Source organism: Ctenopharyngodon idella, chromosome 4 (genome assembly GCF_019924925.1).
Source record: "Ctenopharyngodon idella isolate HZGC_01 chromosome 4, HZGC01, whole genome shotgun sequence".
NCBI lineage: Eukaryota > Metazoa > Chordata > Actinopteri > Cypriniformes > Xenocyprididae > Ctenopharyngodon > Ctenopharyngodon idella.
In genome coordinates, this window is record NC_067223.1 from 9,594,448 (window position 1) to 9,607,671 (window position 13,224).

The window sequence follows — 13,224 nt, forward strand, 5'->3', positions numbered from 1 at the left end:
TAAAGACAAAAAGGACTGGACTGCTGCTGAGTGGTCCAAAGTTATGTTCTCTGATGAAAGTAAATTTTGCATTTCCCTTGGAAAACAGGGTCCCAGAGTCTGGAGGAAGAGAGGAGAGGCACACAATCCACGTTGCTTGAGGTCCAGTGTAAAGTTTCCACAGTCAGTGATGGTTTGGGGTGCCATGTCATCTGCTGGTGTTGGTCCACTGTGTTTTCTGAGGTCCAAGGTCAACACAGCCGTATACCAGGAAGTTTTAGAGTACTTCATGCTTCCTGCTGCTGACCAACTTTATGGAGATGCAGATTTCATTTTCCAAGAGGACTTGGCACCTGCACACAGTGCCAAAGCTACCAGTACCTGGTTTAAGGACCATGGTATCCCTGTTCTTAATTGGCCAGCAAACTCGCCTGACCTTAACCCCATAGAAAATCTATGGGGTATTGTAAAGAGGAAGATGCAATATGCCAGACCCAACAATGCAGAAGAGCTGAAGGCCACTATCAGAGCAACCTGGGCTCTTATAACACCTGAGCAGTGCCACAGACTGATTGACTCCATGCCACGCCGCATTGCTGCAGTAATTCAGGCAAAAGGAGCCCCAACTAAGTATTGAGTGCTGTACATGCTCATACTTTTCATGTTCATACTTTTCAGTTGGCCAAGATTTCTAAAAATCCTTTCTTTGTATTGGTCTTAAGTAATATTCTAATTTTCTGAGATACTGAATTTGGGATTTTCCTTAGTTGTCAGTTATAATCATCAAAATTAAAAGAAATAAACATTTGAAATATATCAGTCTGTGTGTAATGAATGAATATAATATACAAGTTTCACTTTTTGAATGGAATTAGTGAAATAAATCAACTTTTTGATGATATTCTAATTATATGACCAGCACCTGTATATATATATATATATGTATATATATATATATATATATATATATATATATATATATATATATATATATATAATCAGTGGTGTTTTAAAATGAGGAGGCAAAGACCTCATTTATGTCCCTGTTACACAATTTTAAGTTAACATTACATAAAAAGAGAGATACAATTCTATTTTGTTATTTTTACACTATGTAATGTTCTATTTATTAAAACCAAGTATAAATTTCATCAAGTTAGTGTTTTTACTCATTTTTACATTTATTCCAAAATAATAACTAAAGGCAGTAACAATTTGAACAATATATATTATTTATATTATTATTAACTAATATTCAGCTTTTCTTTTTAATAGTCAATTTATTTTCAGCAGTCATCAAGGTTGTATGTACACACTGGTCAGTGGTCACAGACACGAAGATGTACCTTTAATTTTACCATGCTGATTGCTCACTAAAAACTCCTGCAGTCATCATGTTTTCAGGCCATTTCGAGTTTGATTTTTACTTTGACATGACACAAAGCGGTGATATGTAAGTGACAGTTGTTTACTTACTTTTTAATTAGTCTTCCCATTAAGGCCATCACTGTCTTCATTCAGGCTGATTCGACGAGAATGCGCACGAAAACAAGAGGCGGGATTTATCGCACGAACCAATCATGTCCAATCATAACCGATCATATCCAATCATAGTGCAATTGAGGCATTGCCTCCTCTCACGTGACTTTCCCCCATTCATTCTCAATCACCCCCCACTGAACCAAAGAGTATAGAACCCAAGAGGCGACACTTTGATACTTTTTGGGTAACAGCCACTAGATGGCGCTCCGGTAGCGCGGCCGCCATTATGGGGTGAAAATACTAACTGGACCATAGAATCCTTCATATCTTACGCACCCAAAATTGGCGAATTTCAGTGCCAAATCAGAAGCGCAATAGAACAGTTTTTTTTTTTTTTTTAAATTAAGTCACCAGTAAATTGTATGGCTCCTACAGTAAATGTTGTATTGTCTTATATATGTTTTATTTTTCCAGTTGTGGAATCCAACCATTCAACCATCTGAGGTAACGTAGTTAGCCTACTTTATTGAGTATTTCCATTTTATGCAACTGTACACATTTATTAATAGTAAATTAATCATTAATAAATTTAAGATCATTATGTTTGCAGCGAACAATATATTTCAGACCTAGTGGAGTAATAGTAATAATAGTATCTCTGAATTGAAATATATACAGGTGCTGGTCATATAATTAGAATATCATCAAAAAGATGATTTATTTCACTAATTCCATTCAAAAAGTGAAACTTGTATATTATATTCATTGATTACACACAGACTGATATATTTCAAATGTTTATTTCTTTTAATTTTGATGATTATAACTGACAACTAAAGAAAATCCCAAATTCAGTATCTCAGAAAATTATAATATTGTGAAAAGGTTCAATATTGAAGACACCTGGTGCCACACTCTAATCAGCTAATTAACTCAAAACACCTGCAAAGGCCTTTAAGTGGTCTCTCAGTCTAGTTCTGTAGGCTACACAATCATGGGGAAGACTGCTGACTTGACAGTTGTCCAAAAGACGACCATTGACACCTTGCACAAGGAGGGCAAGACACAAAAGGTCATTGCAAAAGAGGCTGGCTGTTCACAGAGCTCTGTGTCCAAGCACATTAATAGAGAGGCGAAGGAAAGGAAAAGATGTGGTAGAAAAAAGTGTACAAGCAATAGGGATAACCGCACCCTGGAGAGGATTGTGAAACAAAACCTATTCAAAAATGTGGGGGAGATTCACAAAGAGTGGACTGCAGCTGGAGTCAGTGCTTCAAGAACCACTACGCACAGACGTATGCAAGACATGGGTTTCAGCTGTCGCATTCCTTGTGTCAAGCCACTCTTGAACAACAGACAGCGTCAGAAGCGTCTCGCCTGGGCTGAAGACAAAAAGGACTGGACTGCTGCTGAGTGGTCCACAGTTATGTTCTCTGATGAAAGTAAATTTTGCATTTCCTTTGGAAATCAGGGTCCCAGAGTCTGGAGGAAGAGAGGAGAGGCACACACTCCATGTTGCTTGAGGTCCAGTGTAAAGTTTCCACAGTCAGTGATGGTTTGGGGTGCCATGTCTTCTGCTGGTGTTGGTCCACTGTGTTTTCTGAGGTCCAAGGTCAACACAGCCGTATACCAGGAAGTTTTAGAGCACTTCATGCTTCCTGCTGCTGACCAACTTTATGGAGATGCAGATTTCATTTTCCAACAGGACTTGGCACCTGCACACAGTGCCAAAGCTACCAGTACCTGGTTTAAGGACCATGGTATCCCTGTTCTTAATTGGCCAGCAAACTCGCCTGACCTTAACCCCATAGAAAATCTATGGGGTATTGTAAAGAGGAAGATGCGATATGCCAGACCCAACAATGCAGAAGAGCTGAAGGCCACTATCAGAGCAACCTGGGCTCTTATAACACCTGAGCAGTGCCACAGACTGATCGACTCCATGCCATGCCGCATTGCTGCAGTAATTCAGGCAAAAGGAGCCCCAACTAAGTATTGAGTGCTGTACATGCTCATACTTTTCATGTTCATACTTTTCAGTTGGCCAAGATTTCTAAAAATCCTTTCTTTGTATTGGTCTTAAGTAATATTCTAATTTTCTGAGATACTGAATTTGGGATTTTCCTTAGTCAGTTATAATCATCAAAATTAAAAGAAATATATCAGTCTGTGTGTAATGAATGAATATAATATACAAGTTTCACTTTTTGAATGGAATTAGTGAAATAAATCTACTTTTTGATGATATTCTAATTATATGACCAGCACCTGTACAACAAAACCAAACAAAACCAAACAAAAACAAAACCACAACCTGGACAACAAAACCAGCCGTAAGTCGCACGGGTATATTTGTAGCAATAGCCAACAATACACTGCATGGGTCAAAATGATCGATTTTATGCCAAAAATCATTAGGATATTAAGTAAAGATCATGTTCCATTAAGATATTTGTAAATTTTCTACCGTAAATATATCAAAAATAGGTAACACTTTAGAATAACTCACGCTATGAAGCATTAGTTAAGCATTAGTAAATAGTTAGTTCATCATTTATAAAGCATTAATAGACATTAGTAAGCAGTTTATACATACACCTATAAATGCTTTGTTCTTGATTTATAAGCATATCTATAATGTGTTTAATAAATGTATTTTCATACTTTATTAATGATCAGTTTATAATTTCTAAATTAAGTATTACATTATTTACAAACCAGTTATTTAGGAGTTGTCAGTGGTTCATAAGATCATTTATAAAGTGTAAGTAAATGATTAATAAACAATTTAAACACTAGGGAAGCGCGACCTGATCATCATGTTCCTCAGAGGCACCAGGAGGTTAAATCCTCCTAGGCCTCACCTCGTTCCCTCTTTGGACCTCTCTGTCGCCCTGGAGGGCCTACAGAGAGCTCCCTTCAAGCCCCTTGAGTCAGTCGCGCTGTAACGATATTTATTAGCTTAAAAGGGGAAATATTAATAATTAATCATAACTTGTTATAATTAATTATAAATATTTGAATCAGTTAATCAAATTAACTTAATGTAGCTGAGTTAATATTACAATCAATTAATCTGTTCGGCCAGCGAACACTCAGTATTGATCGTCTATCAACTTTTCAAGAAGGATATTTTTCCATGGCCACAGAAAAATATCGCTTTCTTAGCATGTAGCTGTGATCGAATCATTATCAGGGACATTGGTTTTATAAGCAGATCAGAATCAACTCGCAAGAGTGTGCACACAAGTTTTATTTAACTAAATCACGAACACATAACTAAACTAACATACACACACTTACACTAAACTAACAAACACACACATACAATCCACATGTACAAGGACATGAGAGAGTGTGAATGAATTTGAACCGTATCATAACAGGGGAATGAATCAATGGAAAGGGTCAAAAATAACAAGCTGGACGAGCCATCAGTTTCAATACTATAAAGCACCTTTGTTAACAAAAGGGGTTCACAGTCTTAATACTAAATTGCCATTTAGTGTTCAAATGATACTTGCAAATGTCTTAGCTGTCCGGATCTGCAGGCTCAGGAGAAATCCTTGATGGTTTGGTCTGCTGGCGTGGAAGTTGTAATCAATAAGTTCTGCGTTGAATGAAGAAAATGAAGACAAACTTTGCGCTGTTAATTTGACTCTTTTGTGGTCGCTGCAGTTGTACACAAAATGTACTGAGGAAATGCATGTTCATTCATTTAGAAGAAATTGTCAATGAATTAGTGTCAAAGATTCCATTTTTATAGACCAAATGATTCTGGTGATCAGTGTTTTCCTGATAAAACACTGTCTTTGAAGTGTAGGTGAAGAGCAAATGGTGATAGCACCCAATGGGGAAGCCAGTCGTTACGGGGCCTGGCATGGGTGAAGGGTTGGAAGAGTTGTTGAGAAATTGTGTGTGTGTTTGATCTATTCAGATGCTACAGAGCTGAAACATCTGTCTTTGAAGACAGTGCTCCTGACTGCGCTCGCTTCCTTTAAGAGGGTCGGGGACCTGCAAGCATTTTCGGTCAGCGATTCATGCCTAGAATTCGGGCCGGCTTCCTTTAACGTTATCCTGAGACCCCGGCTTGGATATGCGCCCAAAGCTCCCACCACTGCCTTCCGGGACCAGGTGATGAACTTGCAAGCGCTGCCCCTGGAGGAGGCAGACCCAGCCCTCGCGTTGCTGTGTCCCGTTCGCGCCCTGTGCGTTTACGTGGACTGCACGCAGAGCTTCAGAAGCTCTGAGCAGCTTTTTGTCTGCTTTGGAGGTCAGTAGGAGGGAAAGGCTGTCTCCAAACAGAGGTTGGCCCACTGGATAGTGGATGCCATCGCCTTGGCGTACCAGTCCCAAGGCGAGCCGTGCCCCCTCGGGTTGAGAGCTCACTCCACTCAGGGTGTTGCTTTCTCCTGGGCGTTGGCACAGGGCGCCTCTGTGGTGGACATTTGCAGAGCTGCGGGCTGGGCGACACCAAACACATTTGCGAGGTTTTATAATCTCCGAGTGGGCCCGTTTTTCTCCCTTGTGCTGTCTACATGTAGGTAGCCACGGGTTCTCGCTTGCTGTGCCATTTCCCTCGGACGAGGGAATACGAGCACTTCTTCTGCTCCTCAGTTCAGTTCCCCAGATGGTGAACCCTGTGGGGTTCCTCCTGCATCCTGGGGTAGTCAGACGCGGCGCCCGGTCCAGTACTCGTGTGCATGCCCGGTTGGTCAGCCCTTGTACTGGGCTAGATGCCCATATGATGTGATTCTCTGCAGGTAATCCCATATGTGTTCATCCACGGTATGGTTTCCCTGATGGTAAACCTGTGTCTTTCCCTGGGCGGCTTTGCTCAGCCCCATCTCTGTACTGTAGTTCCTACCCCAGAGATTTCCATATGCGTTACTGCCCCACTGGTCGGTCCATATGTGTGTTCCACACACCACCTCCCTTCGGGCAGGGTGTGGTCTCCGTAGCATTCCCCTCCTTGGACTGGGAACGCTTCCCTGGTGTTTTGGTCATGGCTGAAAAAAATGTGGGAATTGAGTCCCAAAGGACTCTTCCCCTGGGATAAGGCACAGCAGCTTCGACCATCCCCTGAGTAACGCCCTGTCCTCTCCATCCCACTGGTATGGAAGACTTCTTCGGGCTTACTCCGGACGCTGGAAGGTTACGACTCTGTGGTAGCACTTGCATGTGGGCACGCTACGGCTTGCCAACATCTTCTTCCCTAACACTCGAAACTTGGTTCAGTTGCTATGGCTGACCCCATTACGTCAGTATCGACCTAATGTCGAACGTGACTGACTGAATGGGAACGTCTAGGTTACTATTGTAACCATTACGTCCCCTTACCATAGCCTTGAGTCACCGCTGAATGGCCGGGTACCTATCTTGGGTCTTCAGCAAAACATGAATGGAAGTGAGAATGCCGGTCCTATTTATACCCGTATGCCAGGGGTGTGGCCCGGCATGTAAATCTCACTGGCCAATTCCCATTGGCTCGTTTTGTACCACTTGGAGGTGATAGGGCTCCCAAGCGAGACCCCATTGCGCCAGTATCGACACGTCTCAGGGAACGGGGTTTACAATATAGTAACTTAGACGTTTCTAGTATGAGAATCCAATTGTAATGTAATTCATATTTTCTAAAAATTTAAAAAGTGTTCTATCAAACGATACCTACCTTTTGACTCTCCTTGCTACAGTATTGGAGTTATGAGTTTTTACTTTTGTGTTTGTCACTCAGAAAAAAACAACTCTAAAAATGCCTTCAGGTCTTTTAAGGCAATTTTCTCAATATTTTGATTTTTTTTGCACCCTCAGGTTCCAGATTTTCAAATAGTTGTATCTCGACCAAATATTGTCCTATCCTGACAAACCATACATCAATGGAAAGCTTAGTTATTCAGCTCAATTTCAAAAATTGACCATTAAGACTGGTTTTGTGATCCAGGGTTACACACACACACATTTATATATATAATTAGGGCTGTCAAATTGAATGTGTTAACTCATGTGATATTTTTTTTCCGTTTTACATTTTAAAAATACTTAACGCAGCATTCATTTTTTACATCTTCTTTTAGCTAGCGTTACATTATATGATCACACTCTTTTTCATGTAAATGCTTTTAAACCATTCAATCGTGACAAAAGAGAACTCTGTGCGGTACTGGCACGCTGTCTGTGACTCACGCACACAGAAAGCCGCTTCAGACAGCACTTCAGACATTGAGCTCTCTTTCACACTTGAATGGATAAAAACACAAAATTATGCCAAAATGCCTAGAAAAAGAGAAAGAGAAAATCACTCACTGCCCTTGACTGCATAACATTTATAGCTTTGTTGGTCCAACGGCGTGGGCAAAGGTATAATGTGTATGTCTTCTCAGAGCTCCAGTGAAGTTAATTTATTTTTATCACTAAATTTTTTGAAATTAAGTTTAAATTTTACTTTAGCTCCGTGCTTAATCTGACTACATTTCAAATGATTATTAAATTTAGATTGTGTTTCTAATTAGAAATTAATCATAACTATTGGTTATGTATTAATTTAGATATTTGAACATTCTGGGTATCCCGTACTTTCATTCCCATTCATTAGGGACCAAATGTTGCACAGAGTCACACGCTCTGAGTTATGTGGATCTCACAAACACAAACTCATCAGTTCTGATTCTTACTCAGAGGATGCAGGGTGAGCTATTTACCTTTAAGTAGGCCGCGTTCTGCTTGCTCATAACAAAAAGTGTAATTTTTTTATAGTTACGAAACTGCAACTTGTTAAGTCAGTGAGGTCCCAGATGATCTGCCCCATGCTCCTTTCATTGGGCCTTTGGTATGATCTATCATGGACACAGATTTGCGATAACACCAGACTTTAATCTACTAGAAATAATGATTTCAGGAGAGTACAGAATGAATCAAAAAGAACATTTTTGTCACGTAAAAAAGTATTATGCTGATTACACAATTAAACAATTAGAAGCCAATTCAGAAATAACAGATACATAACATCAACTGCTCAAAGACGACTATAAGAGTAAGAAATGCATACATGACAGCGGGATAGCGGATACACAGTGGTGTGAGAGTATTTTTAAGACATTCACCCAGCACTGGGGGTCTTCTGGCTACAGAATTTCCCAAATGGCTGCTCTGCCACCTTCACTTAAATACCCAGACCAGAACAAATGGCTTGTAAATATTTATTACACAAATACCTGGTTTTGGGGGGAGATTAACAGAGGTTTTGAAGAGACACCACCCAAAAAGTAGAACAGGATTCTCATAAGTTTTCGTTCTTTTTCCTAATACAAGTGACTGCTGAAATTGAGACCATTTTACCAATCACAATGAGACATCTACAATGACACCAAACATGAAAGGGAAAAACAATAGATTCACAAGATACCTCATATGTGGTATATAAGCATTCTTAGAGAACTTTCAGTGACTTGAATCAGGGGGAAAAGAGGAGGGAGTCGATAGAGGGGGATGCATAGATAAGTGAGGGGAGAAGTTTGGGATCTTCTCTTCTGGGCCCTCATTTATCAACAGTGCATAGAAAAGGTTCTATATTTTGTCCTATGAATTAAATTTAGAATATGCCTAAGTACAAGAAAATCCGTATTTATCAAACGTGCACACACAGTTCTTATGCACATGAGTAAGCAATCATTGTTGATAAATTCCACATGTGCGTAAGTACCATGCTCATTCACATTCACGGTCATTAGCATTTGGAAACGCCTCCAATGAACCATATATGGTGACAATACTTCCCTTTAAAAATCATGTGATTATGTTTTTTCCTCACCGCAATAATGGCAAAGAGAGCACTCTGTGCTCTCGCCAAGCAGATCAGCATGATCTTGGAAAATGTGCTCTCTGCAGAGCGCATTGTTTGCCAAGTCTTCCAATAATGCAAGATAAGCCATTGCACTGAGACAAACATTTTTCACAGCTGTCTTTTACAGGGTTTGACACCAATTACGCATTGTTTAAAACTAGACAAACGATAAATTGAGTGTTTTATAATTAAAGGAAACACAGGACATATGTGGATTGCTTAATGCATACTGTGACACTCTTAAATGCTTTTTATGCTGATTCATCAGGCTCAAATTGTGAAAAAATTGTTGGGAGGGAGCATAAAGAATCATTTTTACACTTGAATTGGCACTGACCTTAACCTCAGTGTAAGTTTTTGGGATGTGCTGGAGGAGACTTTACAGAGTGCTCACCTCTTAAATTGTCAATACAAGATCTTGACCAAAAAAAATGATGCACCTCTCGATGGAAATAAATGTTGTGATATTATTTCCATCAAGAGGTGCATCAATTTTTGGTTAAGATCTTGTAATGCCAATGTAAGAGGTGAGCACTCTGTAAAGTCTACTCCAGCACATCCCAAATACTTTCAATGAAATTAAGGTTTGGACTCAGAGGTGCCAATTCATGAGATAAAATGATTCTTCATGCTCTCTGAACCATTCTTTCACAATTTTAACCCTGGTGAATCTTGACATTGTCATCCTGGAATATGGCCATGATGTGTCTTCCTACATGGTTGTTTAACAAATGAAAAGCTACACACTCCATCTTTAAGGGTTAAAAGAACCGTTGTCAAACATATAACATGCTAGAAACATAATAATCACAGTAAGAATGATCCATTCAAAGATTCTTAAGTATTTGCCTATTAAAATCCAAACAGCGACTTTTTTTTTGGCCGGGCAGTGTATATTTATTTTATAAATTATGCAGTGGAAACAATCACCGATCACCAATTCCCCCAATGCTGCGGCAAAAAATAGTGTAGCAATATCAGAAACGAGTTTCTCAGAGAAAAATCATCATCTACAGTGCATAATATCATCCAAAGATTCAGAGAATCTGGAACAATCTCTGTGCGTAACCATACTGGATGCCAGTGATCTTCGGGCCCTTAGACAGCACTGCATCACATACAGGAATGCTACTGTAATGGAAATCACAACATGGGCTCAGGAATACTTCCAGAAAACATTGTCGGTGAACACAATCCACCGTGCCATTCGCCGTTGCCGGCTAAAACTCTATAGGTCTAAAGAGAAGCCATATCTAAACATGATCCAGAAGCGCAGGCATTTTCTCTGGGCCAAGGCTCATTTAAAATGGACTGTGGCAACATGGAAAACTGTTCTGTGGTCAGACGAATCAAAATTTGAAGTTCTTTTTGGAAAACTGGGACGCCATGTCATCCGGACTAAAGAGGACAAGGACAACCCAAGTTGTTATCAGCGCTCAGTTCAGAAGCCTGCATCTCTGATGGTATGGGGTTGCATGAGTGCGTGTGGCATGGGCAGCTTACACATCTGGAAAGGCACCATCAATGCTGAAAGGTATATCCAAGTTCTAGAACAACATATGCTCCCATCCAGACGTCGTCTCTTTCAGGGAAGACCTTGCATTTTCCAACATGACAATGCCAGACCACATACTGCATCAATTACAACATCATGGCTGCGTAGAAGAAGGATCCGGGTACTGAAATAGCCAGCCTGCAGTCCAGATCTTTTACCCATAGAAAACATTTGGCGCATCATAAAGAGGAAGATGCGACAAAGAAGACCTAAGACAGTTGAGCAACTAGAAGCCTGTATTAGACAAGAATGGGACAACATTCCTATTCCTAAACTTGAGCAATTTGTCTCCTCAGTCCGTTTGCAGACTGTTATAAAAAGAAGAGGGGATGCCACACAGTGGTAAACATGGCCTTGTCCCAACTTTTTTGAGATGCCATGAAATTTAAAATCAACTTATTTTTCCCTTAAAATGATATATTTTCTCAGTTTAAACATTTGATATGTCATCTACGTTGTATTCTGAATAAAATATTGAAATTTGAAACTTCCACATCATTGCATTCCTTTTTTATTCACAATTTGTACAGTGTCCCAACTTTTTTGGAATCGGGTTTGTATATTTGATTTAATATTTATGCAGTGAAGAATGTGAAGTGTTTGATAACTTTATTCAATTTCTGTATATTTCCTACCTGTTAGATCAAATGTCTAAAATGTATACTGTCTTTATGTTGTTTCTATATTAATTTGGAGATGAAATGTGAAATTATTATAAAAATATATATTAAAAACTTTAATGTTAGGTGCGATTAATCATGATTAATTACAAAAAAATATATATATATTTTAATTGATTGACAGCACTAAATATAATATTGAATTAACTTGTGATTACAGAACAGGAGAGTCATGAGTCCCCTAGAAGCTTTTTGTCATGCTCCACATCTCCACATCAGAGACAGTGTTCAGGTAAGTTAATTTGATGTAGAAGAACATAAATATCATAACAGCCATATGTGATGTATGCATGTAATTTTGTTTGGGGGAACCAAGAGGATTTAATCTCACACCACACACATACCCCACTGTAGGTGTCACTGTTCTGACAGAACTCTGTTGGCCAATAATAATGTCTACTTGTCTGTTGATTTTAGAGCATGTTCCTCTCAGACTGAGTGGAGGGGAGGGCCGGTGCTCTGGGAGGCTGGAGGTGTATCATAACGCTGTGTGGGGCTCAGTCTGTGATGATCTGTGGGACATCAGCGATGCTCAGGTGGTCTGCAGACAGCTGGGTTGTGGAGCAGCATTGAGGGCTGATAGGAATTCAGCCTTTGGTGCTGGTGAAGGTGTTGTGTGGCTGAACAGAGTCGAGTGCAGAGGGAAAGAGATTCACCTGTGGGACTGTCCTCTCTCCCTGAAGAACCACACTGACTGCTGCCACAAAGAGCACGCTGGACTCACCTGTGCAGGTCACAGAAAACACTGAGCAACAGTTATTTTTACACAATTTTACTGCTAATAATATTTGCATTATTTTTTAATGTGTCTGTTTGCCAGATTTGTCAGTGTCCACTACTCCTGCCACAACAACATCATCTTCTCCTCCAGTTTCTCAGACAGTGAGCTCAACATCAGTCACTCCTCCACAAACTCCTCCAGCAGCGTCTCTCTCTGTGCTTGTGATTGTACTGGGAGTTGTGCTCTTACTGCTCTTAGTGCCACTGCTTATACTGATTCAGAAGAACAGAGTGATGAGGAGAGGTAGGAGAGATCCAGAGACTGTCATATTGTGTCTTATTCAGTGTGTGATCAGTCATGTGTTGTGAACTGACAGCAGGTTTGTCTGTCTACACTCACAGCTCTCTCTAAGAGGAGACACAGGAGCACGACTGAGGCCGTTTATGAGGAGCTTTATCACAGACCCACTCATAGACACCGTCTTTTCACTCAGAGGGGTGAGTAAATGTCATAGTGTCTGATTTGTGGAGATCAATAAGGTAATCACTTTATTCATAGAGGTGAGTGGAGTAAATCACATAGATCCATTTGTAGGGCTTTTGTGTGTTATCTGTAATGATATAGGGTTAGTGCTATATGATCCAAATGATATGGGGATTTTGGCTGATTTGTGATTGTGAACATGTCTGATGGTTCTACTCCATAACAGGAAGTGTCCTTTCTACTGAACAGCATTCTGGGTATGAAGATGCTGATGAGCTTCTTTCAGGTTAGAGGACTGAAATATAATTATGTTACCTACTACATACAGAAAAGTATGTGTGTTAAAGAAATAAAAACAGCACATATTTCAGACAAGTTTTTATTATTATTATTATTATTAATAATAATATACTTGTTTTTTCTGGTAACACTTTACAATAAGGTTGTATTAGTTAACATTAGTTAATGCATTAGTTAACATTAA

The 13,224-nt window shown here is 39.7% G+C and overlaps 1 protein-coding gene across 1 annotated transcript in view; it reads left to right on the plus strand.

Moving 5' to 3' along the window:
- The window catches only part of LOC127511429 (scavenger receptor cysteine-rich type 1 protein M130-like), a 264,217-nt gene that overhangs the window by 71,017 nt on the left and 179,976 nt on the right, over window positions 1–13,224 (plus strand). The window contains exon 11 of the mRNA XM_051892237.1: window positions 12,967–13,026. The gene's annotated coding sequence lies outside the window, so the exon portion shown is untranslated. The remainder of the gene's footprint in view (window positions 1–12,966; window positions 13,027–13,224) is intronic.